The sequence below is a fragment of the Mustela nivalis genome (assembly GCF_964662115.1).
Source record: "Mustela nivalis genome assembly, chromosome: 8".
NCBI lineage: Eukaryota > Metazoa > Chordata > Mammalia > Carnivora > Mustelidae > Mustela > Mustela nivalis.
This window is the reverse complement of record NC_139027.1, coordinates 56,854,256-56,878,438: the sequence shown is the minus strand read 5'-3', so window position 1 is coordinate 56,878,438 and position 24,183 is coordinate 56,854,256. Positions and strand designations below refer to the sequence as shown.

The window sequence follows — 24,183 nt, the reverse complement described above, 5'->3', positions numbered from 1 at the left end:
CATGGGTTTGCCCCAGGCCGCCCAGGCTTGCAAGCAGTGCGTTTTCACATGAGTAACCTTCTCTCCTGTCAGGGCTGATGCAAACACAACACCTGAGTAAGTATCTACAGACACATGGACCCATTTTTGAGTGCCAAACTCAGAGAAATGGGTTACATCCATCTGCCATAATGTAAGAGGTTTTAAACCTCGAGGGTTGACTCCTATATGTGGTGGGTGGAGATAAGTAACACAGGATTTGCAAGACTTAACGATTGTTCGAGCCTGTTCTCGGGTGATTTTGAATTGGAGTCGTAGTGTGTCTGCTGGCACATGAAACTTTGTATGAAAATCTGTGGCTTGAGCCACGGGGTCTAGTGTCGCCATTACCATGGATACCCTGGTGAGTTTGTCAACCACTTCATTGGCTGTAGACAACGGGCCCGGTAAGCCTGAGTGGGCTCGTATATGTCCAATGTAAAAGGGCTTATCACGGCCGAATATTAAATTTTGTATTTGAGTAAAGATAGAGGCTACAGTGCTCTGTTCCTTGATGTAAGTGGTCACTTCCAGCTGACGGACAGCATTAACTACATAGGAAGAGTCAGACAGAAGGTTGAAAGGCACTGATGAGAAGGCCTTAAACACCTCGAGAACCACTAGGCACTCGGTTACCTGAGGTGTACCAGGGCGAAATTGAAATCGGACAGGATCATGTCCCATAACTTGGTAAACTCCTATACCTGTTTTTGATCCATCTGTGAAAATCTGAATGGCGCCCTTGATAGGGTTTGAGGAGGTCACCTTAGGAAAATAGGCCACATTTTGACAAAGGAATTGTAATAGCTTGTCTTGAGGATAGTGATTGTCAATTTCACCAGAGTATGCTGCCATCAAGATAGCCCAATTATTCATCGTGCCCGCTAGGACTTCTACTTGTTCTTTGGTATAAGGTATGATTAACTTATCCGGTGGGTACCCAAAAGTGGTGATGGAGAATTTTAGGCCTACTAGAGCAGTATGGGCAACGGCCTCAGGATAATAGTGCAGGGCACGTTGACCTTGTGAGTGTCCATGTATCCACCATACTGGGGCTGATTGCCAAAACACCCCCGTAGGGCTCCCTACAGTAGGGAGAATGCAATAAGTTAGGGGTACCTGAGGGTCGACACGTTGTACCTGTGCACCCTCCAGCGCCTTTTCTACCAGTTCCAGGGCGCGTAAGCCTTCCTGTGTCAGAGTTCTAGGGGAACTCAGATCAGGATCACCTTCTAGGATCTGGAATAATGGTCTCAACTCATCCCTGGTCACCGGGAGATAGCTTCTTACCCAATTGATATCCCCTAGCAGCTTTTGGAAGTCATTTAATGTCTTAAGGGAAGTCTTGGCAATTTTTATCTTCTGAGGCCTCACATGCTGTGCTGTGATACGTGTCCCTAAGAACTCAGCTATCTCAGTCCTTTGTATCTTTTCTGGGGCAATGAGAAGTCCTGCTTTTCTCAAGGCTAGATCTACCGCTATCAACACTTTATCAAGGGTCTCCTTCCGTGGGTGAGCTAAGAGAATATCATCCATGTAATGTATCACACGGACATCAGGGAAATCACACCTAACTGGATCTAATGCATGGCTAACATATAACTGGCACATAGTAGGGCTGTTGGCCATTCCCTGAGGTAAGACTCGCCATTGGAAACGGCAGTCAGGTTTTTCATGATTTATGGAAGGGACCGTGAAGGCGAAACGCTTCTTATCTTCCGGGTGTAATGGAATAGAGAAGAAGCAATCTTTAATGTCCACAGTGTATACCGGCCAATCTTTAGGCAGGGCAGAAAGAGTTGGGAGACCTCTTTGCACTGGCCCCATTACAGCCATTTATGCATTGATGGCTCGCAAATCATGTAACAGTCTCCACTTACCTGACTTCTTTTTTATTACAAATATTGGTGCATTCCAAGGGGAAGTGGATGTTTCAATATGCCCTAGTTGCAGTTGCTCTTCAATAATTTGATGTGCCGCATGGAGCTTTTCTATTGAAAGGGGCCACTGATTGACCCACACGGGCTTATCTGTTTTCCATGGAATTTTTAGAAAGTCATCAGTGGCCCCTAGGAAAAACCCAATCCCTTTCTATCATTTTTCAAACTAGGACTGACTAGCTCTGATTCTCCCTGCAAGTATTTACCTAGGCCTTTGCCTGGCATATAGCCTTGTTTCATCATCAAATCTTTGCTCTGTTTGGAAAGCGTTCCCTCATTAGTCAGAATTAGATTTAATTGACTCTGGACATCTCTTCCCCAGAGATTGATGGGAAGGTCCAGTACGAACGGCTGAAAAGTCCCTTTGTTCCCTTCCATCCTCCAATGTAGAGTTTTTGCACTAATCTCAGGTGTGTTTTGATAGCCTAGCCCCTGTAATGTTTGAGAGGCCTTTTGCAGCGGCCAATTCCTTGGCCAGAATCGTTGGCTCATGACGCTTCGGTCGGCCCCCGTATCTATTAGACCGGTGAAGGCCTTTCCTTCTATCTCCAAACTACACATGGGGCGACCTGTTAGCTCCAAAGATAAGTAGGCCATATCGACTCCAGAGGATCCAAAGCCCTTATCTCCTCTGACCTTATTTTGGGCGGGGAAACGGTCATGCAAGGATGAGAGAATTACCAGCTGGGCTATTCTGTCCCCAGGGGCAATGGAGACAATGCCAAAAGGTGAGTGACACATAACCCTAATTGTACCCTGATAGTCTGGGTCAATGATCCCGGGGAGGACCAATAAGCCCCTCATGGTGCTGGATGATCGGCCTAAAACCAGCCCAGCCGAGCCTACAGGAAGAGGTCCTGACATGTCAGTAGGAACCGCTTGTATACCCATACGAGGGGTTAAAACCAGTCCGGCGGTGGCGCAGAGGTCCAGCCCCGCGGAGCCTGTCGTGGCTCTTCGGGTGCTCTCGGCGGCTGAAGGATCCCCTCCTGAAACGCCCCATATATTTTCGGGCCCTGAGGGCGTGGGCCCCTCTGCATGTTTTTTGACTCCGGGACATATGGGTTATTTATAGGTTGTCCATTAATGTCTTTTGTGGATCTACACTCATTGGCCCAATGTTTCCCCTTCTTGCATCTTGGGCATGTCCCTGGCTGCTTGGTATTTGGTCCCTTTGCCCTGAAGCCTTCCTTGTTAGGACAGTTTCTCTTTACGTGTCCCGGCTGTCCGCAAATGAAGCAGCCATCACGTCTCCCGTGCTTAGTAGCCGCTATCATAGCTCTGGCCAGTCCTTCATTGGTGAGTGGTCCTCCTATCTCTCTGCAGGCCTTTAGCCACGCATCTAAACCTTTTCCTTTCCATGGTGTGATCGCTCGCTGGCAATCCTTAGTGCATTGCTCATAAACAAGCTGTTGCACTAGAGGCATGGCCTCCTGAGCGTCTCCAAAAATTTTTCCAGCTGCCTCTATCATTCTAGCCACAAAATCTGAAAAAGGCTCATTCGGTCCTTGGATTATCTTAGTCAGGTTTCCTGATACCTCTCCCCGTTTAGGTATCATCCTCCATGCTCTTTTAAATATTTCTACGATCTGCTGATAAACAGGCACCGGGAAGGCCGTCTGGTTTTCAGCCCACTGTCCCTGCCCCAGTAGCATATCAGCAGTCCAGGGTGCTGTGTTTGGTGTACGAGCATTCACTCGCGCCTGATTATGCGCGGCTTCTGTAACCACTGCTCTATAGTCTAGATACTGTCCTGTGTTTAGGCACGCTCGAGCTATCTCCCACCAATCATTTGGTGTCAGGGCTGCGGTGGTGATCCTATCCAGTAAAATTAACGTATACTGTGCATTGGGCCCCCAAGTACGGGCGGCCTCTACTAAGTCCTTCAACTGTTTGTAGGGTATGGGCTCATGATATCTTTGCTGGTTTTGGTTTTCAAAGACAGGGAACGCAACAGCGTCCAGCGGGGTGAACTCAGCAAGGCATCTGAGCGTTTTTCGAGAGAGCCTATGGGCCCCTCCGTTCTGCTTGCCTGGATAAGGCGGAGGCGGAGCTCTTGCCGGAGGCGGCAGTCCATATCGCTCCTCCTCATATCTAGCCGCCTCTTCCTCTAACTCCTCCTCCTCGTCCTCCGTTAGTGAGTCATCTCCCGAGTCCCTCTCTTGCTTTACACTGAGAGCGGCAAATTCCTCATAGAACTCATCTACACTCGGGTAGATGGGTGCACTGGGAGCGGTTGCCTGATGTTTTTTGTGCTTACTTTTATCATCTGTTTCCTTTTGTTTTTCACTTCTTCTTTTATATCCCTTTTCTGACTTCTTCATTTGTTTTTTGTTTCCCCCTTCCTTTATACTACTTGATTCCGAAAGGCTGTCCTGATGTTCCGCTAAAGCACGCCTGCCCTTTTTCAGATGCTCTACGTGTTTTCCGTCCCGTAAGCACGCATGTGCCTGTATGGGGCTCACGAAGTCTGGATATTTGCACTCACGTATCCAAAAGCAAAAAGGCAAGGCTACAACTGCAAGGACAATTATAGCTATAGCAGCTACCCAAGGCTCAAGTGTCCAAAATAACATACCGGGGAATACTTACCGGCGCCGACCACTTCGCATGTAGAGTTCTGAATCCTTTCTAGGCTCCCCGCGGTGTCCGCCGAACTATCCCGGGTTTCGGCACCAGCTGTGGTCCGCCAACGCTCGCCCGCGAGGAAGGAAGACCACCGACACAGGATTCTTCTCTATCACGCTTTATTGAAGTGCACTTGGTTGAGGTTTGTAGGGTGATGGAAGCAGGAAGCGCCTGGGTAGAGCCAGGGCTGCACATATATACAGGCTAGCTGGGGCGTGTCTCATTCTGGGGTACGTGGCTCACTATGATAGGTCAGCCTTGTTGCTGGGCAGAATAAGCTTAAGGCCACGCGTCCAACCACTTGTTTACGAGGCTCTCCGGCGCCATCTTGTAATGGCGGCAACGGGTTGCCACAGAAGGAGTCTTTGGTTTTGAGATCAAGGTGATGCTGCTCTCACAGAACTAACTTGGAAGTTTTTCTTCCATTTCTATTTTTTGAAATGGCTTCAGAAGAATAGGTAATAATTCTTCTTTAAATGTTTCGTAGAATTCCCTTAGGAAGCCATCCAGCCCTGGACTCTTGTTTTTGGGAGATTTTTGATTACTACTTCAATTTCCTTGCTGGTTATGGGTGTGTTCAGGTTTTCTATTTCTTCCTGTTTCAGTTTTGGTAGTTTATGTTTCTAGGAATGCATCCATTTCTTCCAGATTGTGTAATCTGTTGCCATATAGTTGCTCATAAATATTTCTGATAATTGTTTGTATTTCTTCAGTGTTGGCTGTGATGTCAATTCTTTCTTTCATGATTTTATTTGGGTCCTTTCTCTGTTCTTTTTGATAAGTCTATCCAGGTGTTTAGCAATCTTATTAATTCTTTCAAAGAACCAGGTCCCAGTTTCATTGCTCTATTCTACTGTTCTTTTGGTTTCTATTTCATTGATTTCTGCTCTAATCAATATTAATTCTCTTCTGCTAGGTTTAAACTTTATTTACTGTTCTTTCTCCAGCTCCTTGAGGTATAAGGTTAGGTTGTGTATTTGTGACCTTTCTTGTTTCTTGAGAAAGGCTTATATTGTTATGTACTTCTCTTTCAAGACTGCCTTTGGGAGGGTTTTCAACAGTTTTTTGTTGTTTGTTTTGTTTTTGTTTTGTTTTGTTTTGTTTTTTGAGACAGAGAGAGATAGTACATGCACGCAAGTGGGAAGGAGGGTCAGAGAGAGAAGGAGAAGCAGACTCTCTGCTGAGCAGGAAGTCCAATGTAGCACTCCATCCAAGGACCCTGAGATCATGGCCTGAGTCGAAGGCAGACACTTAACTGACCAAGCCACTTTTCATTTTCACTAGTTTCCATGAATTTTTTTTCTATTCTTCTTTAATTTCTGGGTTGACCCATTTATTCTTTAGTAGGATATTCTTTAGCCTCCATGTATTTAAGTTCTTTCCAAATTTCCTCTTGTAATTGAGTTTCAAAGTTTCAAGTTTCAAAGCCTTGTGGTCTGAAAATATGCAGGGAATGATCCCAGTCCTTTGGTTTGGGATGCAGTATGTGATCTGTTTGTGATCCAATATGTGATCTATCCTGGAGAATGTTCATGGGCACTTGAGAAGAATGTGTATTCTGTTGCTTTAGGATGGAATTCTCTGAATATATCTCTGAAGTCCATCTAGTCCACTGTGTCATTCAGAGCCTTTGTTTCTTTGCTAATCTTCTGCTTGGATGATCTATCCACTATAGAGAGTGGAGTGTTAAAGTTCTCTACTGTTATTGTATTATTATCAATGTGTTTCTTTAATTTTGTTATTAATTGGTTTATATAACTGGCTGCTTCCATAGGGCATAAATATTTAGAATTGTTAGATCTTCTTATTGGCTAGACTCTTTAATTATGATATAGTGCCCTCCTTCATCTTTTATTACAATCTCTAGTTTAAAATCTAATTTTTCTAGTATAAACATTGCTATGCCAGCTTTCTGTTGATGTCCACTAGCATGATAAATGATTTTCCACAACCTCACTTTCTTTTTTTTTTAATTTAATTTTATTTTTTCAGTGTTCCAAGATTTATTGTTTATGCACTACACCCAGTGCTCCATGCAATATGTACCCTCCTTAATACCCACCACCAGGCTCACCCATCCCCCCACCCATCTCCCCTCCAAAACCCTCAGTTTTTTCCTTGGAGTCCACAGTCTCTCATGGTTTATCTCCTCCTCTGATTTACCCCAATTCAGTTTTCCTTTCCTTCTCCTAATGTCCTTTATGTTATTCCTTATGCTCTACAGTGAAACTATATGATAATTGACTTTCTCTGCTTGATTTACTTCACTCAGCATAATCTCCTCCAGTCCTGTCCATGTTGATACAAAAGTTGGGTATTCATCCTTTCTGATGACTGTGTAATATTCCATTGTGTATATGTATCTTTTTTTATCCATTTATCTGTTGAAGGGTATCTTCACACCCTCACTTTCAATCTGGAGGTGTCTTTGAGTCTAAATGAGTCTCTTACAAGAGCATATCAATGGGTCTTGCTTTTTTACCCAATCTGATACCCTGTGTCTTTTGATTGCTGCATTTAGCCCATTTCCATTCAGAGTAACTATTGATAGATATGAATTTAGTGCCATTGTATTACCTGTAAAGTCATTATTTCTGTGTATTGTCTTTATTCCTTTCTGGTCTATGTTACTTTTGGGTTTTCTCTTCGCTTAAAGGATCCCCTTTTATATTTTTATAGGGCTGGTTTAGTGATCACACATTCTTTTAGTTTCTATTTGTCCTGGAAGTTCTTTATCTCTCCTCCTATTTTGAATGATGTCCTTGCTAGATAAAGTATTCTTGGCTGGATATTTTTCTCATTTAGCACCTTGAATATATCATGCCAGTCTTTTTTGGCCTGCCAGGTCTCTGTAAATAGGTCTTCTGCTGGTCTAATGTTTCTACCCTTGTAGGTTACAGACCTCTTGTCCTGAGCTATTTCCAGGATTTTCTCTTTGTCTCTATTATATGTCAACATGTTGACCAATTTTATTGATTTTGAGGAGGGTTCTCGGTGCCTCCTGGACTTGAATGTGTGTTTCCTTCCCAGATTAGGGAAGTTCTCTGTTGTAATTTGCTCCAATATACCTTCTTCCCCTTTCTCTCTTTCGTTTTCTTCTGGGAGACCATTAATTCAAATATTGTTTCACTTTATGTTATCACTTATCTCTCAAATTATACCCTCATGATCCAGTAGTTGTTTATCTCTCTTTTTCTTTGCTTCTTTATTCTCCATCATTTGTCTTCTATATCACTAATTCGCTCTTCACCTTCATCTACCCTAGCAGTTAGAGCTTCCTTTTTTTTTTTTTTTTAAGAACTTCCATTTTTTTTTATTGCATCTCATTCATGGTCTTTTTTATTTGACTTGATTAGATTTTAGTTCTTCTATTTCTCCAGAAAAGGATTCTCTAGTGTCTTTTATGTTTTTCTCAAGCCCCCATAGTATCCTCATGATCATTATTCTGAAATTCTAGTTCTGACATCTTAGTTATATCCATACTAATTAGGTCCCTGGCAGTCAGTACTGCCTCTTGTTTTCTTTTTTGAGGTATGCTTTTCTGTCTTGTCATTCAGAGATGAACAGATGAACAAGAGAACAAAATGTTAAAGTGGCAATAACAACTCCCAAGAAATATATATTAAATAAACCAGAAGAGTCCCAAAACTGAAAAATAAAATAAAATTTTAAAAAAAGAACATGATCAGATAGGTGAACAGAACAGAGATCTTGTGTGTATTTTGATCTATTTGTTGGAAAACTAGATCCCAAAATTGTAAAGAAAAAAAAACTTATAGATATACACAAAAATAAAATTAAATGCTTTGAAAGGATAGAATGTAACTGTGAGGATGAAAATTAAAAAGGAGTGTAATAAGAAGGAGTTGAAGGAGGAGGAGGAGGAGGAGAAAAGAGAGAGAATATAACCAGATATGTGAAAAGAACACAGCAACATACTAGATTTTGGGAGTATTTTGGTCTGTTTGTTAGAAGATACTGCATCTTTTAAAAAAAAAATTATATATATATATATATATATATATAATTAAATATGATGAAAGGATAGAATGTAAATGTAAAAATGACAATTAAAATAGATTTCTAAAAAGAGTTGATTAAAAAAGAAATTGGCTGAAAAAAGAAAGAAAAAAGTTAAAATTGAAAAACTAAAAACTCATGGGGAAAAAAACGTGAATTCTATGCATTATTTTCCCCTAGCACTAGATTTTTATAGTTCTGTGTAATCGGTAAGCTTGATCTTAACTGGATGTTCTTGCAGATCTTCTGGAGGAGGATTCTCAGGTGTCTTTGCCCCAGGTGGAACTGCACTATTCTCACCAGGGGGCCAGAATTAGTAAGTCTTTGGATTTCTCTATTTGGCTTTTTGTTCCCTGAAGGCTTTCTGAGCTGCTTTAGAGGATGAGAATAAAAATGGCAGCCTCCCAATCTCTAGCCCCAGAGCTGGAAATTCGCACCCCACCCCACCACCACTTCTCAGTGCTGTGCCCTCAGAGAATAAGCTGTCCATCACTCCTATCATCCTGGTCTCCAGTCACACTCTGTGCTCACCCAGGCTGTGACTGAGTATTTCTATCTCAGGCATACGACCCCATTTGGAGTCTCCAAATCCTGCAAACTCTTCCTCCTGGGGGGAGGGAAAGTGGTGTGGAGGCAGTTCTGCTGCTTGCTGGATCCCTGCTCAGAGAGCACTTGCCCAAATCTGCCAAGGTTCATGGTTTATGGCAACACCAATCTGGGAGCCCTCTTCTGGGCTTGCCGATTGCAACAGGCTTCCCTGCTCTGATGCCTGGGGACTCTGCTGCACTCAGGCAACCCCGTTCTTTCTGTGATCCAGCGGATCCTGAGACCACACTGTCCCACCTAGGATTCTGCCCCTCTTAGCCACCTGAGGCAGGGAAATCCTTTATCTGGGACAGACTTCTAAAAGTTCCAGTATGGGGGTGCCTGGCTGGTTTAGTCAGTTAAGCATCCACCTTTGTCTCAGGTCCTGATCCCAGAGTCCTGGGATTAAGTCCTGTGTCAGGTTCCCTGCTCTGCAAGGAGTCTGCTTCTCCCACTGCTTCTGCCTCCCTCTCTCTCTGTCTCTCATGAATAAATAGAATCTTTTAAAAAAAAAATAGAAGTTCCAATTTTGCACTCCACTGCTACATCACTTTCCAGTAGTCAGCTTATGGAAAGTCCTCCCCCAGTGATTTATCTTCCCATATATTCCCTTGGATTCACTTCTCCACACATCCTACCTTGCAGAAAGTGGTCGTTTTTCTATTTATGGAGTTGCAGCAATTCTTTTTTTGATCTCCAGTTGAGTTTGCAAGTGTTCAGAATGATTTGAGAGTTATCTCGTTGAATTCTTGGGACCAGAAGAAACTAAGGTTTCCTACTGTTTCAACATCTTGGATTTGTTGATAGTTTTTGTAGATTTCCACGCTATGTAGAATTCCACGCTATGTAGAATTCCATGCTACATTACTTCACTATTTGCTCGTTAAGGACATATGGGTTGTTTCTAGTCTTTGGCTATTGCAGGTAAGACTACTATGAACATTCCCCTATAGGTTCCTTTGTGAAAGGATAAAAGGGTAAAAGTTTAAGCATACAGTTGCTGGGTTGTGGGGCACCTGGGTGGCTCAGTGGGTTAAGCCTCTCCCTTTGGCTTGGGTCATGGCCTCAGGGTCCTGGGATCGAGCCCCGCATCGGGCTCTCTGCTCGGCAGGGAGCTTGTTTTGCCCTCTCTCTCTGCCTGCCTCTCTGTCTACTTGTGATCTCTCCCTCTCTCTCTGTCAAATAAATAAATAAAATCTTTAAACAATAAGAACAACAACAAAAGACAATTGCTGGGTTGTGGGTAAGTGATGCTTAGTTTCATAAGGAATTGACAGACATATTTTCTAGACTGAGTATTTCACTTTATGTTCTGATCTGCAATGTCTGAAAGATCCAGTTTCTGTATTTTTACCAGCATTTGATGTTATCACTATTTTTTTTTTAGTCACTGAATAGTCTAATAAGTGTGTAGCACTACTTAATTGTGATTTTATTTTGTGTTCCCAATATGACTAATGATGTTGAAAATCTTTTCCTGTGTATCTAATGGATATTCTAAGAATGATCTCTTAGGATCTTCCAAAACTTAAAGCAGTGTTACTTCTGAGGAAGCTTAGAGGAAACTAAGATTAATGATGAGTATAATGAGGGACTTCAAGGGCATCTATATTGCACCATATGTTAAAAGAAGAATGAGTTCATGTAGTATTTATATGATTAACTATTAGCTAAAACAAAAGCACAGAATGAAAAACAGCAGCAGTATTTTACCATGGAAAGAACTCGGACTTCAAATCAGACAAACTTGGCTTTGAATTCTGGTGTCCTTACCAGGTGTGAGGCTTTAGTAGCTATCAACCTCTCTCAGTCTCACTTCTCTTACCTGTAAAATAGTGGTACTAGTACTTACCTCATCAGACTGTTGTAGAATTCAGTTAAGTTAGATAATATATTAAGAGGGCTTAGATAGTGTGTGACAGAAACAAGTTGCCCAGTAAATAGCCAGCCATTGTTCCTACAAATATGGAGACATTATTATTTTCTTTAGAGCTTAATTTATTTAGATTCCTCTTAACCTTCCATAAATGGACTAGTGTTCATTTTCAGAAATAGTGCTATGCTATAACATGCTTAGTGATCTCATGCCATGCTTCCTAAATGAGTAATAGATTGTACCTGTAAGTTGTACAAAGTTGATACTAGCAAATCCATAGTAAACTCTTTTTCTTGAGGTCCTCGAAATTTTACAAAACCATCTATAATGTTTAACAGAGCCTTTTTCTCCATTTTTTTGATTGTCAGACTAAATCAACAATGGAAAGTCTAAAATCTTAACCAGAGTATAGAGTAATTGTTCATCCTTAAGAACGCCCAAACAGGTTTGAACAGGTCAGTTTCTTGAGCAACTTCACATTCCAAGATAAAAATCTAATCTAGATATTCAAAAAGAAACTCAAGTTTTCTGTACTAGGTGGTAAGTGAAGGTGCCATGTTACCAAAATTATATGATAGATCTACAATATGAGTTAGTCTACTTCAGCCTAGTTAGGCTTCTTTGCCACTGCGGCTGACCCAGTCTGTCATTGATGACATTTTTTCAGGCACCAGCACATTGCATTTATAATTTACAGGGAATTCAATTGAAATGTAATGTGTCAATTATTACATTTACCTGAACAAATATGAGGAAGTGATTACACGTCTAGAAATGTTAATACAGGTCATACGGGGGAATATGGAGAATCTTATTCTGCTAATTGAGGAGAAAAAGGCAGCAAGGGAAGGAGAATGAGGAAGGAACAAGTGTATGAGGAACAAGCATACGAGGAACATATAGTGCTCACCCTACTTAGAATATCACCACTGAGGGGCGCCTGCATGGCTCAGTTGGTTAAGTGTCTGCTTTCCGCTCAGGTCATGATCCCAGTGTACTGGGATCAAGTCTTGTTCCCATCGCGCTCCCTACTGAGCAGGGAGCCTGCTTCTCCCTCTCCTGCTTGTGTTCCCTCTCTTGCTGTCTCTCTCTGTCAAATAAAAATAATCTTTAAAAAAAAAAAAGATTATCACCAATGGAAAAATATAAGGGAACATAAATTTCAATGTTATAACTGTGTGTTGTAAAATGGTACTACTTTTTGTAAATTGAAGGAGCAATGCATTTATTTGGGGTAAGAAACAAACAGAAATGTATAAAGTAAGAGAAGTTTAGAAAGTCTAACCAGGATCACGAAGCTAGGTGTTTTTAAAGTGGAGACTAGAATGTGGGCCTTCTAATTCATGGGTCACCTGTGCACCCCAGGCTACTCATTTTTACACTAAGAGGGGGTGGTAACAAATTGGAAGGTAGTCTCACGTATCTGAAGACTATTTTTTATATCCTGCAAGAGAACAGTGACATAGGTATTTCAAAACAATAATACTGATGATTTCAGGGTGTGCCACAACAGTTACTGGGACACGCAGCCGACCTGCGCATGCTGGACACAGAGAATAAGTACTGTGCCTGACAACTGTTCAGAGCAGCAGCCAAAGGTGAGCAGCAAAGTGTATTCAGTGGGATTTCTTGCTGGAAAGGTTGGAAACCACCAAACTCTGTTGCTATGCTGCATTAGCTGTTGAGGAAAAAGAGTTAACTGCCTGCTCAGTCCTCTTGCTGTCTACACCTTATTTGAAAGTCAGGTTGGCTGATGAATCGGAGTTTGAAGAGGGTTGACGGCTTCCTCTGGGAGTTGTTGGTGAAGATCTCAGCTAGACTCATGAAGACCATAACACAGATAAGAAGTAAACCTGAGAAGCAGAAGAAACAGGTCTTGAGCCTCCAGGCCAATGCAAGAGGCAGCGCCCAAGACTTAGTCTTAACTAGGTTCTCTTTTCATGCCTATAAACTCACATATTTTTACTTTAGGCTTGTTTGTTAAGCTTCAAGGCCTGAAACAGCTTGTGACAAAAGCTCCATGCTGTTCTTCACACTGCTGTTGGGGGATTTGGCCATGGAACATATCCCTTTTTAATCCTTCATTAGAGATTTAAATTGATCACTGCCCCCGCACGCTTCATGTTTCTTTTCGGTAGCAAGTTATTCCATCAGATTTTAATCACAATGTCAAAGTAACTGAATATCTTATTTAGGTTAAACATACATAAATTCTGAATTTAATCAAATTTTATGTATTTCATCTAGATAACTCAAATGACTCAAATTAAAACTTCTGCTGTTCTGATCATTTCCTTTTCTTTTGGTGATGACAGATCCCTTGGAGGTCAGGAGCTTACACATTGATGGTTGGTGGTGTTGTCAGGCATGATTTTCCCCCAACTCATTTGAAAAGTGAAACTCAAGCCTACTTAGTTGTTTTTAAAAAACTGTTTAGGGGCACTAAACCCTTATTAAAAAGTCATCTGTTTATCGTCAAATTCTGAGTGCAATGACAGCCTCAGGAAACAACAAGAATGAATGAATCTTACAACACTATGTTGAGCAAATGAGATATATATATATATATATATATATAGTAATGATTCCATTTATATAAAATAAAAAATGGGCAACATTAGTCTTTGTTTGCCTTTCGGATGGAGAGGTGGGACAGTGATTAGAGAAGAGTGAGCATCTTCTGGGGTACTTGTAATATCGTACTTCTTGACCTCAGTGTGATTATGTAGCTGTGTTCACTTAGTAAAAATGTCTTGAGTATAAAAGTGCCATTTGTGTACTTTTTAAAAAAATATTTTATTTATTTATTTGACAGAGAGAGATCACAAGTAGGCAGACAGGCAGGCAGAGAGTGAGGGGAAGCAGGCTCCCTGCTGAGCAGAGAGCCTGATGCTGGGCTTGATCCCAGGACCCTGAGGTCATGACTTGAACTGAAGGCAGAGGCTTAACCCACTGAGCCACCCAGTCACTCCATGTGCACTTTTTTGCATGTATATTTTACCTTAATAAAATTTATTTTAAATTACATCTATCTTATAAACATTAATTTTTAATTACATGGGAAGTATATGAAAACATCCTCCCTGTTTTAAAGAAAAACTGGAATATTTTAGTTAAGGTAAGTTCTTTTTGATCCCTTTCAAATTCTGTACTCTCCCAAGAGGACATCAGTTTATCCTTTTAACAAATATTTACATGCCTAAGTAAGGGCATAGAAAATATATACCATCATGTGTGTATTTTAAAATCTGTGTTGTTTTTTTTTAATTTACTTGATAGAGAGAGTTCACAAGTAGGCAGAGAGGCAGGAAGAGAGAGAGGGAAGCAGGCTCCCTGATGAGCAGAGAGCCCAATGCGGGGCTCGATCCCAGGACCCTGAGATCATGACCTGAGCCGAAGGCAGAGACCCAACCCACTGAGCCATCCAGGCACCCCTAAAATCCGTGTTCTTTTTAAAACTAACTGGGTTAATAGACTGTGCATTGTTTCTTTCAGTAATGGAGGGTATCCACATTATCTTTCACTAAAAAACCTCTAATAATCTTCACTAAAACTAAACATCATTTTGTAATATACCCCATAGACACAGTTTTATCATACACATTATAGTGGATATATGTTTAGTTTTATATACGTTACTTATGCAATATACCTCTTATTATAATATAGATCTTTTATACAACTTATAATAAAATTTATGCAATAAAAGAGTCCTTGTGTACCAGTCAGCCAGCAAGCCTCAAGGATAGAAAATTAAACTTGGAAATAGAAGCCTGTAAGAATCAACTGTAAGTAGTGGAGTTGAGGTAGCAACATCTATAATCAAGTTGTAAACGTTTGGAGAAGTGCCACTAATGAGATTATGCTAGGGTGTTGTCCCTGTTATACATAGAAGCCTAAGGAAGCTCCCAACCCAAGAGCTAAAATTTAATTTAAGCAAGATACACTATGATCTTATAATTTATGTTGCAGGGTAGGGATGCCTTGATAAAAAGAAGGCCAAAAAGCAATAATTCAGCCATTTTATTGAGTACTGGGTATTCCACCAACACTCAACACACAGACATAGACACACACACTCACACACAGGTTACAAAAGTCAAATGGTTTTCAGGGAGCTCCAGCAGAGGTTGCCCAGCCCAGGTCTGCGGTGGAAACTGACTGACTGTTCCCCTGCAGGAGCGTTGCTCAAAGACAATGTGTGAAAGCTTCTGCTTTATAATTGCTGGCCACCTTGATAATCCAGTTTTTGAAATGGAGTTTTTGCCACCTGGGAAAGCAGAATCCAACGTTGATCATCATCATCTGAACCGGCTCATCACTCACACTGCCCTCAGCCCCATAGCTGAGAACATGCGGCTGCCCAACCATACAGACGGGTACACTGCGGACCAATTCAAGAACTGGTTTGTTTCGGCATTTGTTCCTGCAGGTCACGTGCTTCCTGACAGAAGGCAAGAAGATGGAATAAAGCATTTCTTTATTGATGACTGTGATTTATACATAAAGTTTGCAATGAATCCACATTATGAACCCAATTCTCCTGTTTGATCAAGCACAATTGACAGAAAAGTTCAGTTTCTTGGGAAGGAACACCTTTTAAGTTGAGTGCAGAAAATTTTGGAAAATAACAATGTTGCTACAATGGGGTATTGTCAGGAATGTGTATATTGTAAGTAACTTGATTAAATAGCCTGGGAAAGTTTGGGGGGGTAATCCAGGAGTCTGTGGGGGGCTCAGTTGGTTAAGTGACTGACTTTTGGTTCTGGCCCAGGTCATGATCTTAGGGTCGATAGATGGAGCCCCTTGATGGGCTCCGTGCTCAGAGGAGAGTCTGCTTGAGATTCTTTCCCTCTTTCTCTGTGCCTCCCCTAGCTCACGTGCATGCTCTCTTTGAAATAAATAAATAAATAACTCTAAAAAAAAAATGTCAAACGGTTTTACAAAGCTTATAATGTTGAACAGCCAGTGCTGGCCTTACCCTTTCTACTCTGAACTGCTTCCCCAAGACAACTACCTTCAACTCTTAGTTGTTTCTTCTGATACTTAAGTCTTTATATTTGAACATGCTTCTTCTTCAGCTATTTCTTGATCTTTTTCAGTTTATTATTTTTTTAAGATTTTATTTATTTATCTGGGAGAGATAAAGAGAGAGAGAGAGAGAGGGCACAAGAGCAAGAGAGATTGAGTGAGAGGAGGGGCAGAGGGAGGAGCAGACTTCCTGAGGAGCAGAAGCCCAATGTGGGACTTAATCCTAGGACCCTGGGATCATGACCTCAGCTGAAGGCAGACTCTTAACTGACTGAGCCACCCAGGTGCCTGATCTTTTTCAGTTTAAACACCATCTGTTAACCATCTACTATGAAAGATCATTTAATTCCATTACAACCCCTCCCCAGCACACATACCCTTCCCTTCCCCTCATCCTCCTAGCATCCAATTACTATAATATTTGATTAGACCATTATTTGGTATTTCCACTCATACTGAGCCATGTAGTATATACGATAATATTTCTTTTGTATTACAATTTAAAATTTTCCCCTGGATTTAATCAATGTCTTATTTTTCCTCTGTTTAAGAAGGAATCACTAGTTTATCATAAAACTCTCCACTAGAAGTACATATGTACAGCTCCCAAAGTCTTTCATTTTAATTTTTATTTACTTATTTGAGAGAGAGAGAGCACAAGCCAGGGGAGGGGAAAAGGTGGAGGGGGACGAAGAAGCAGACTCTCCGCTGAGAAGGGAGCCTGATGCCAGACTCAATTTTAGGTCCCCAGGATCATGACCTGAGCCAAAGGCAGACACTTAATGACTGAGCCACATAGACACCCCTCAAAGCCTTAAAATAAATCAGGTAATCTAATGTTTATGCGTATGTGGGGAGAGAGGGAGAGCTTGATTTCCCTCCTGAAGTACACTGTCCTGATTCAGACTCTAGAGTGATGCACAGCAGATTTCTTGGGATTTTTGTTCTACCATCATTCATGTAATTCTTATTTTCTATTCTATCTTGGTGAATCCCTCGTCTTCTATTTCTCATGATTAAATATTTCTTGAATAACTGCCCCATTTTCCAGGAGTACATACTTCAATAACTTTCTGAGAAATGGAGCATTGTCTAGAAAATTATTTCTCAGTTCTTGGAAATAATCTTGTATTATTTCTCAAATTCTTTCTTTCCTCCTGTTTTCTGTTCTTTCTTTCTGTAAGTTCTATTTTTCTGATATTAAGTGTCCTGGCCTGAGGCACCTGGGTGGCTTAGTTGGTTAAGCATCTGACTTCAGCTCAGGTCATGATCTCATGGTCCTGGGATGGAGCCCCACTTCTGGCTCCCCGCTCAGCGCGAAGTCTGCTTGTCCCTCTCCCTCCGCTCCTCTCACCCCTACGCATGCTCACTCTCTCTCTCAAGTAAATAAATAACATCTTTAAAAAAAAATGTCCTGGCCAGATCCCCTAGTTTAATTTTTTCCCTACTTTTTCCCACTTTTATTGTCTTTTCACTCTACTTTCTGGAAAGTGTCTTAACCTTTTTGTCCCAACCTTTCTGTTGAACTTTTTCTATCATATTAAAATTTTCTTATCTCTCTGAGGACACAACGATATTAATTATAATGATTTTTTTAAAGTTCTCTTCTTTTTCCTACATTGTCACTGTTTTGGTTTTTATCTTAGGTATTAGAGATTCTCCTCAAGTGTTTGACAATCTCAGACTGTCCAGTGATATTTAGAAGAGAAAGACTAAAAAACTGACTGGAAGCTGTGTGTTAAACACTGAGTCCTGTTGACTAGTCGGTTTTACTATAGTATGACCTAGCAGAGCTTTGACTACTTTTGTTAGGGAGATTCCCAGCTGTCAGTATCTATAGGAAAACTGATTATCAGTTTATTAGCAGTTCAGTAGGAAGGAGGCTGGGTGTCCCACTGGTTTGGATATAGATGTCCCATTAACCTCCCTGTAGTCCCCAACTATGCCTGTCCTTGAGAACAGAGTCCCTTTGGCTTTAGCTCACTCTAGAGAAAAGCCACTCCATTCCCTGACAGAAGGGATGGCATGGGGAGCAGGGCAGGTGTCATCTGGCTGCAAGGGCTGAAGGGGGATATTTAGGAGTCTAATTTTTTTTAAAGATTTTATTTATTTATTTGAGAGAGAGATCACAAGTAGCCAGAGAGGCAGGCAGAAAGAGAGGGGGGAAGCAGGCTCCCTGCTGAGCAAAGATGCAGGGCTTGATCCCAAGACCCTGAGTCCATGACCTGAGCTGAAGGCAGAGGCTTAACCCACTGAGCCACCCAGGCCCTCCAGGAGTCTAATTTTTTTTTTTTTTTTTTAGAGAAATTATTTATTTATTTTTAAGATTTTTTATTTATTTATTTGACAGACAGAGATCACAAGTAGGCAGAGAGGCAGGCAGAGAGAGGGGGGGGGAAGCAGGCTCCCTGCTGAGCAGAGAGTCCGATGCGGGACTCCATCCCAGGACCCTGAGATCATGACCTGAGCCGAAGGCAGCGGCTTAAACCACTGAGCCACCCAGGCGCCCCCAGGAGTCTAATTTTTAAACCATTTTTAATCAATTCCTTTTCAGATTTCTGCCTCAAGAAGCAGCTTGCTTTTCCCCCATTCTAACCTCAGGCATTAATTTTTAAGCTTTCCAAGGTTTAATGACTACCATTCCTCTATCTGCTTTCAAGTTTACAAATATTTGTCAATTAACCTAGCAACTCATTTCTTTCTTTCTTTCTTTTGTTCATTTGTTCATTCCTTGTTTTAGGCCCACGGAGTCTTTGTACTTGCAATTCTCTTCACCTGTAAAATGAACTGCTTTAGCCTTTATCCTGAAAGGTTTGGGGGGAAAAAAAAAAAAAAAGCTTTATTGAGATCTAATACACATACCATAAAAATTCACTTATTTAAAATATATAAACACTACATGTTAATTTCATCCTAATAAAACAAAAGAAAACAAAAAAGTAAATACTGTAACCATCACCACAAGCAAATTTAGAACCAAAAAGAAACCATATACTCATTAGCAGTCAGTCCTCATTTCTCTGTTCCTTCCCCACATTCACCAACCTAGTCAACCTAGATTATAACCTAGTTATAGTCAACCATAATCTACCATCTGTTCCTACAAATTAGCTCATTCCAGATATGTCATAGAAATGGAATCATAAATTATAGATGGAACTGTAATTGGCTTTCTTCACTTAGCATAATGTTTTCAAGTTTCATCCATATAATAACATGTAGCAGTATTAATACTACACTCCTCTTTGCAGCTGAATAATATTCCATTTTGTGTATATAAACACACTACCTTTTGTTCATCCATTCATTGGTTGATGGACATTTGGGTTGTATCCACTTTTTGGCTATTATGAACAATGTTGCTATGAACATTTATGTACAAGTTTTTGTATGCACATATGTTTTCATTTCTCTGTTGTATATCTAGGAGTAGAATGGCTAGGTCATATGTTAAATGTGTTTATTCTTTTGAGTAATTTTCATCCTGCTTTGTAAAGCAGCAGTACCATTTTACATTCTCACCAGCACCCTTTTACAATCCCACCAGCAATAGATAAGGATTCTAATTTCTCCACATCCTTGTCAAGACTTGTTATTATCTGTCATTTTGATTACAACCATCCTAGTGAGTGTGAAGTGAAACCTCACTGTGGTTTTGATTTGCATTTACCTAATGTTTCTGTGATATTAATCATTCTGTTTCTTTTCATAACTTTATTGGCCATTTTGTATATCTTCTATGGGTAAATGTCTATTCAAATCCTTTTCCCATTTTCAAATTGGTTTAGTTCTTTTTTATTATTGAATTTTAACATTTCTTTATATATGCTAGATACAAGTCCCTTATCAGGTTTACAATTTGCCAGTATTTTCTCCCATCCTGTAAGTTGCCTTTTCACTCATTTGATGGTAACATTTGTAGCACAAATATTTTTAATTTTGATTAAGTCCAATTTATCTATTTCTTCTTTTATTGCTTGTGCTTTTGTATCATATCTAAGAAACCATTGCCTAGGGCGCCTGGGTGGCTCAGTGGGTTAAAGCCTCTGCCTTCGGCTCAGGTCATGGTCTCAGGGTCCTGGGATCAAGCCCCGAATCGCATCGGGTTCTCTGCTCAGCAGGGAGCCTGCTTCCTCCTCTCTCTCTGCCTGCCTCTCTGCCTACTTGTGGTCTCTGTCTGTCAAATAAATAAATAAATAAATATCTTTAAAAAGAAAGAAAGAAATCATTGCCTAATTCAAGGTTATAAAGATTTACCCCCTGTGGTTTTTTCTATTTTTTTTTTATCTTTTTTTTTTTTTAAGATTTTATTTATTTATTTGAGAGAGAGAGAAAGAGCATGAGACGGGGGAAGGTCAGAGGGAGAAGCAGACTCCCTGCGGAGCTAGGAACCCAATGCGGGACTCGATCCCAGGACTCCAGAATCATGACCTGAGCCAAAGGCAGTGGCTTAACCAACTGAGCCACCCAGGCGCCCCCTGTGGGTTTTTTTTTTTTTTAAGAGTTATTTATTTATTTGAGAGAAAGAACAGAAGTAGGAGGTGCAGAGGGGGAGATCTCAAGATCTCAGTACTCACACTGAGCATGAGCCAATGTAGGGCTTGATCTCACAACTATGGGATTACAACCTAAGCCAAAACCGAGAGTTGGACAGTTAACCAACCACCCAGGCATCCTTACCCCGTAAGTTTTTAAAAGAGTTTCATAGTTTTACCTCCTAAATTTAATCTTTGATCTGTTTTGAGTTAATTTTTTTATATAGTGAGATGAGGGGAGAAATATGAACCTTTTGAATGAGGACTATCACAACTAAATGCCAACTAAAGCTATAGCTTATACACACTAAGTGCCTGTGAGCTTTGTTTTTTGATTTTTAAAAATAATTTAATTAACCTAGTTTTAAAGCTATAATTTTATTGGAAAGCAACTACAGCGGCTAATTAGGTCAAAACCTATTATCTTTGCAAATGAGAAATTATGGGTCCGGCAAACTACTTGATTGCTTCCTGATCCAATCAGGCAACAATCATTGATGACTGCTTTACCTATTAAGTGGCAAACTCATGGGGAACTCTCTAATATATCATTCAATAAAACCAAAATCCACTGAATAATCTTAACATCACTAACTGTGGGACATCCACGCATTGTGTTTCTTCAAATGTGATGCAATAAAAGTACATCTCTGTACTTCACTACAATAAAAGTACATCACTGTCTATGAAACCCTTTTATCAAAATAGTTGAACCTACAGCTAATCAAACTTCTAGATCTAACCAGCAATTTCTAGAAAAATATGGAGGCTAGCGGAACAAGACAAACAACATTGCATGGATACAATCAGCCAAATCCAGAATGAGGAAATTCCAGAGGACAAAAGATCCTGTTTCTTCACCCAAAGTATGGTGTAAGGGAAGAGAGAGGGACGTGTCATAGACTAAAATAGGCTTCAGAGACAAATCAACTGAATGCAATGTGCAGGCCTTATTTAGATATTGATTGAAAAAAAAAATGAAGGTCACGTGGGTGGCTCAGTTGTTAAGCTCCTGCTGTCAGCTGAGGTCATGATTCCAGGGCCCTGGGATTGAGCCCCACATTGGGCTCCCTGCTTGGTAGGAGGCCTGTTTCTCCCTCTCCCACTCCCCCTGCTTGTGTTCCCTCTTTCCCTGTCTCTCTGTCAAATAAATAAAATCTTTTAAAAAAAGAAAAAGAAAAAGAAATAACCAAATGAAAAAGAGAAAGAGGACATTTTGGGGACAACTAGGGAAAGCTAAATATGGACTGAGTATTAAATATTACTCAAAGGTATTAAACATTCTGGGTACAACTAGGGAAAGCTAAATATGGATTGAGATAATAAGAATTTGTTAATTTTGTTGGGCATAATAATGCTATTATGATTATATTTTTAAAGTCATGATGTGTTAGAAACACATACTGAAGTATTTAAAAGAGGTAAGGTATGATCCCTGATATTTGCTTTAAAATACTCCCACCAAACAAGAACAACAAAACTGTGTGTGAAGAAAAATTGATGAAACAAGAACAGCAGAAAGCCCATCACTGCAGAATTTAGCTGATGGGCGCACAGGGTTCATTTTATTATACTTTTATATGTGTTTGAAATTTTCCACAATAAAAGCCAAAAATAGTAATCAGGTCAATTATTAAAACATAACTTAGGGGCGCCTGGGTGGCTCAGTCAGTTAAGCATCCAACTCTTAATTTCAGCTCAGGTTGTGATCTCAGGGTTATGAGATCTAACCCCATGTTGGGCTCCACACCCAAAACAGAGTTGGCTTAAGATTCTCTCTTTCCCTCTCCCGCTACCCCTCTCCCCACCCCCGCCACCGCATGCTCTCTCTAAAACAAATAAATAAAATCTTTTTTTAAAAACCCTTAAAGCTATTGTATCATAAAATGCATAAACTCCTCAGAATTATTTTCCTCTAACCCTGAGATGTATTTATGTTATACAGAAAATCCAAAAACAAGTAAGAGGCTAAATGACATTGAGAAAAAGGGCACTTGCCTGGCTCAGTCTGTAAAACATGTAACTCTTCATCTCAGGGTCATGAATTCAAGCCCCACATTGGGCAGGAGCCTAATTTAAATAAACAAATGAATGAGTGAGTGAATAAAGAAATGAAGTCAGGAACTTGAATAGTAAATCATTTAGTTTATTAACTTTCATAGTATTTATTCCCCTCCCCAACAGAGTTATGAAATCACAAATCACAGATTCCTGCTTTTCTGTGTGTGCATATGTATATATAAAAATTGCACTTTTTCTAGGCTAGATCTAAATCAAGACAATAGCATTATTGATAGTATTGCAAGATTTTTGCTTGGTTCTGATATCAATACGATGTTAATTTTATATTGCCAAAAGCAAAGAATATCCACGTAACACATCCTGTCTACAGGATCATCAAATGCCATAACAACATTATGCATAAACATCACTTAAAAATTTAACCAACCACAAGAAAGCATTCATGCAAATCCAGATCATGGAACATTTCTATAGCCAAATGATCTGAACTCTTCAAAAAGATAATGCCATGAGAAAAAAAAAAGTAGGATGACTATTCTACATTAAAAGATTAAAGAGATTAACAAAGGGTTCCAGTGTGGCTCAGTCAGTTGAGCATCAACTCTTAGTTTCTGCTTAGGTCATGATCTCATGGGAACCTGCCTAGGGCTCCATCCATTCTCAGGGTAGAGTCTGCTTGAGATCTTCTCTCTCTTTCCCTTTGCCCCTCGCACTTGTGCTCTCTTTCTCTCTCAACTAAATAAATAAATCTTTTTTTTTTTTTTGAAAGAGAGAGACATAACAACAAACATAATATCTGAACCCTGATTGGATCTTGGTTTAGGAAGAAAAACAGCTATAAACATGGTTGGGACAACTAGGGAAATACAAATATGGACTGAATGTTAGATAAAATGGAGTTATTGCTAACTTTTCCTAGATAAAATGACACTATGGTTTTGTAAAATATTGTATTCTTTCTTCCAGAGGACATGCTAAAGAATTTAAGAGTGTAATCCACTACCCAAAACATTAAGGCATTATCAAAAAAAAAAGGGTAATCAGCATGATGATGGCCAATTTCAGATTCGGGTTTTCAGTGGGACTCAATGGGCCACCTTTTTCCACTGAAGTATGAGGATGATGAAGGTGACAGACTTCTCAAAAATCATGATCAAGATGTAAAAGCACACTGCTGGACCTGGGCTCCACACTGCAGCAGGTCTCCACATTTGTCCAAATGCAGGAGCTCCCATTGCTGCTACTCAACTAAGATGCTCATGGCTTGCATGTCCACAGAGATGAGCAACTTGCTAACAGTTGTGTCTCAAGAGAAAGCTGGAGTGAACAAGGGTCCTATTCGATGAGATCTGCTAGGTACACATTTGCAAAGTGGATGAATAACATTCCTATGACTTGTTTGGAAGTGTCTAAAAACCATATCCTCTAGAAACTTCTTTCATGCTTTGGTTCTTAGGTTTGAGAATCAACATGCTGAAGGCCACTGCTCAGAGCAGCCCCTGCAAGAAAATGCCAGAACTGTGCAGGA

The 24,183-nt window shown here is 40.4% G+C and overlaps 1 pseudogene across 1 annotated transcript; it reads left to right on the top strand.

The window, feature by feature from the left end:
• Nucleotides 1-15,090: 15,090 nt before the first annotated feature.
• On the top strand, nucleotides 15,091-15,627 carry LOC309872476 (trafficking protein particle complex subunit 2 pseudogene; annotated as a pseudogene). The gene has a single exon. The product of its transcript is annotated as a trafficking protein particle complex subunit 2 pseudogene (transcript).
• The last annotated feature ends 8,556 nt before the right edge of the window (nucleotides 15,628-24,183 follow it).